Below are 4315 nucleotides of genomic sequence, written 5' to 3'. Positions count from 1 at the left end.
ATTGCACACTTGCTTAGTAACACAATTATACCTTCTAAGAATGCAGAGATACCAACTGCACAACAATTTTATGAGAACCAGAAGGGTTTGGGATGGCAATTTCTGAATAAGCAAAGGTTCTTAAACATGAACATGATCACTGAAAAACACTGGATAACCCCAACTCCCTTAATCACCATGCTCAGGCATCCTTTCCCTGCTATCTGTTTTTTCCATTTCATATTTCTCTTTGACTCCCTTGCCTCCAGTTTATTCCTTTCCACTTAGTACAGATCACAAACTTAACTTTTCTGGGGAGGTATTTTAGCAAAACCATTTCTAAAGTGTGAAAAGCCCAAATGATCTAGTAATTCCACTCACGGAAATTTATACTAATGAAATAGAAATGCTTTAAAACATGTATCTTAGGTGTTATTTATAATAGCAGAAAACTTAAAACATGCTCAACAATAGGAAACTGTTGGATAAATTAAATACATCCATAAAAATTCTTAAATCATTAAAATTTGTGAAGGATATTTAATAACAAAGTAGACAACATAAGCTTATCTAACATGTAACTTTATGCCACTGCAGCTAAAGCAAAACGTCTTGTTCACTGGGTAAGAAAGACCTACTTTATGAGTGTACAATTCAACACAATAAAAAAAAACAACTGTAATTGTAATTTCAGAATTTCATAATTTGAAGATTGCCAATGTCCTCCTGTTTTAATACGGAGAAAAATTCCTTTGAAAGTCATCTGAAGCTTGGACAAAAATTCCACAGCTGTATTCTTAGGATCATTCTGTCAGGTCTTCACGATGCAGGTGACAGAAGGCAAACTTCAGTTCAACCTTTTAGAGAAGACATTCCAGCTCGCATGATTTCATCAACCAGGAGAATGTTGGTGGCAATCACAGTGCAAGAGTGCAGAAGCTGTTTCTTTACACAATAGTTATCCCATATGCCTACTTCTGCTGCTACCATTGGCTCACCTGTGTTCAAATCTATACCCACAAGTTGACCTGATTCTGAATGTTCAGCTTGTACTTTTACTAGTGTTTCCTGAAGGTCAAAACCAGAGTTCTGAGCAAGAACCTTGGGAATAATTAGCAATGCATCAGCAAATGCTTGGACTCCAAGCTGGGCCTTCACACTGGGCTTATATTTAACCAGAGCTTCTGCCATTGCCACCTCCACTGCACCAGCACCTGGAACCACACAGCCATCATCAATAGCATTTTTGACAGCCCTCAAGCCATCTCTTATTGCATCTTTGATTTGAGTGAGTGTGTGCTTGTTTGGTCCTTTTACCAATAATGTGACAGAACGAGGATTGTTACATTTTTCAATAAAAGTGAACTTTTCTTCTCCCAATGTATACTCATAAACAAGGCCGGCATGCCCCAAACAGTCAGCATTTAAGTCATCCAAAGAATTCAGAGCTATCCCACCACAAGCCAGAGTCAGTCTCTCCATATTTCTCCTCTTAGCTCTGCGCAAAGCTACTATGCCTTCTTTTGCAAGTGCATCTAAGGAAAAGGGGTCAATTCCCTTTTGATTAATGACAACAAATCCTTTATCTGAATCACCGCAGACTTTCTTTTTCAGTTCTATTATTTTTTTAACTCTATCTTCAATGAACTTTCTTTCGGCTTTTACTAGTTTCTCTCTCTCTTCTGCACTCTTGTAAAAAAAGCCAGAGTTGACTTCTGTTTTTTCATATTCTAAGGACACATTGCATGTGAGGACGTATGCATCTTCTACTCTTTTTTTCATATCAGGATGCCGTGCCCCATGGTCCAAAACAAGCCCTCTGATTAAGCTTGTATCAGTTTCAGATTTATGTTTCATCTCCATGATCTCAACCATGAAGAGGTCAATGGGTTCATCTTGTTTTTTTGATACCCCTCTTTTCTGCTTCCATAGCACTCCATGCGTATGTCTATGGTTATTCTGAATTCATTGAGTAGAGTTGTCAGTTTATGGACCTAGCACGGGCATGTCATTTTGAATAAATAAATTATATTGATGTCAGACCTTGTGAAGGAGAAGTTTAAGGACAAAAATATATTCCCGTGTATTTGAAAATACACCATAGCACACAACCTTATTGGTACTCCTTGTTGAAAAGTTTGAAAAAATCTCCAGAATCCTCTACTATGCTGCGATTCGGCCACTACCAATTGATCAAAGTTGGCAGATACAAAGAAATCTTATTTACCATTTCTATCTATACCTAAAATAAAATGTTATGTATCAAAGGTGACATATCCATTTGATCCCGAGGTCATTGAGGAAGATCAAGAGGCTACATCTTGGCTCAATAGCACAGGGCCTATGATCAAGTAATGATGTCTGGCAAAGCATAGGAGGGGAGCATAGTGACATGCACCATGTCCACTTGCTGGATCTGCCTCAATTCAACAGTTCTCAATCTTTTCATCCCAGCTTTTCATTTGAGGGATAATTTTTCACATGCCTGACACACTCCAATCATAGTGATGGCTCACTATTGGTCACCTTTACACAGGTAAAGCAGACTACAAGATATATGCAAATTGTTAAATCTAACTGTAATAGCATTAATATCTCTCCCTTTGAAAAATAGTGAAGTCAGTCCTAGGTCATGGCTGCAATGCCTTTAAATAATATGAGTATTTTCATGATTTGTGTTCTCTCTTACCCCACGTCAATATGGTACTCAAGGTATAAGAATTACTTTGTTCATCTTTATGTGCAACCCCCCATGAAACTGAGCTAAGTGCAAACTATTTAACCAGATTCTTTCCTAGCACTAGTACCTGACATACATTATTACATTTCATATTCATTTCAATTCTATGAAATGGGTACGAGCATTTTCACTTGCTAGAAAATTATACTGGGTTCATAAAGAAAAATTGATTTATCCCCAAATCAAACAGTTCATAATTTCAAGAGTTGGAATTTGAACTAAAGTCATTCTAAATGCAAAATATGTTTATAATAATTTTGTTTAATGAATATTTGCTGAATGATTAGTAGACTAATGAGTGGCTGTCTAGGCTGTAAGACCTGGGTAAAATATTTTCCACCTCAAGTCAAGTAGTTGACTGCCCAGAAGTTTTCACATTGTTCTATCTTTGTGTTACTTGCAGAGAAATGACAGAGAACAATAGAATTTTACATATATCTTTACTATAGTCTCCCTACAAATGAAAATTATCATTATCAAATACACCATTGCATACCTAGAAAAGAAAAAAACACTTATTGGGATCATCCCTTAAAGGTTTTCTAAAAATACTCTTTTGAAAAATTGTGTGTGTGTGTTTCTGAAAGGAACAAATGCAATGTTCTTCCTTCTTTAGATTCTGAACTTTGAAATATATTTCTTGAATAAACAATAAAAAGGAGGAGTGTTATTTCTTTATGGAAAATGAAATAACAAATTCTAAATGGCTTTTTAAATTTTATTGAAGTATATCGCTCATATGTAAACATACATAAACAATACATGTACAGTAATAGTTGTGAACTTACAAAACAAACATATATAACATCATACAGGAATCTCGTACCTCCAACACTTTGCGTTGTGCTAAACATTTTTAACTAATAATTAAAGAACATTGTTAAAACATCACTACCAACCTATTTTCCCCCAACCCACCCTATTATTATTATCTATATATCATTTATATATGAACATACATAAACAATAAGTGAATTTTAAAAGCTGTAAACTTACAAAGCAAACATCCACAACATCATACAGTCAAGCTAAGCATACATCAACTCCACCGACATCTTGCATTCTTGTGAGAATTTGTTACAATATTATGAAAGAATATCATCAAAATATTAATACTAATTATAGTCATTATCTTATATTTGGTGTATTTTCCCCCCGACCCACCTTATTATTTTTTAAAATACATTTTTTTATGATAGAAGCTATAAACGTATAAAACAATCATTCACATGTGCAGAATTCCCAAAAAACACTTCTCTATCAATACACCACACTGTGGTAGAACACTTATCACAGATAAGATAATTTCATCTGATTGTTTCCATGTCCATAGTGTACACTTGGCACACATTTTCCATACTGCCCCATTATCAACATGTATAACTTTGGCATAGATGCAAGAATATTGTATTATTACTGCCAACCACAGTCCAGAGGTAATTCCAGTTGTATCTTTCCCATGCTTCTCCACATTCTCACCACCCTGCAATAGTGATGTAAGTTTGCTCTAGCTAACAAAGGGCACTCTTGCATCTGTACCATCAGCCACTATTTTCACCCACCTCTTGATTTACTGTGCTATTCATTTCCTAGATT

The 4315-nt window shown here is 35.4% G+C and overlaps 1 pseudogene; it reads right to left on the bottom strand.

Annotated features, from left to right (window-relative positions):
- Nucleotides 1-386: 386 nt before the first annotated feature.
- LOC101413526 (T-complex protein 1 subunit zeta pseudogene) lies at nucleotides 387-1882 on the bottom strand (annotated as a pseudogene).
- Nucleotides 1883-4315: the final 2433 nt, after the last annotated feature.

This window comes from Dasypus novemcinctus, chromosome 8, assembly GCF_030445035.2.
Source record: "Dasypus novemcinctus isolate mDasNov1 chromosome 8, mDasNov1.1.hap2, whole genome shotgun sequence".
Classification (NCBI taxonomy): Eukaryota; Metazoa; Chordata; class Mammalia; order Cingulata; family Dasypodidae; genus Dasypus; species Dasypus novemcinctus.
Note: the sequence above shows the minus strand (reverse complement) of the source record. Positions and strands in the feature narration are given on the sequence as shown.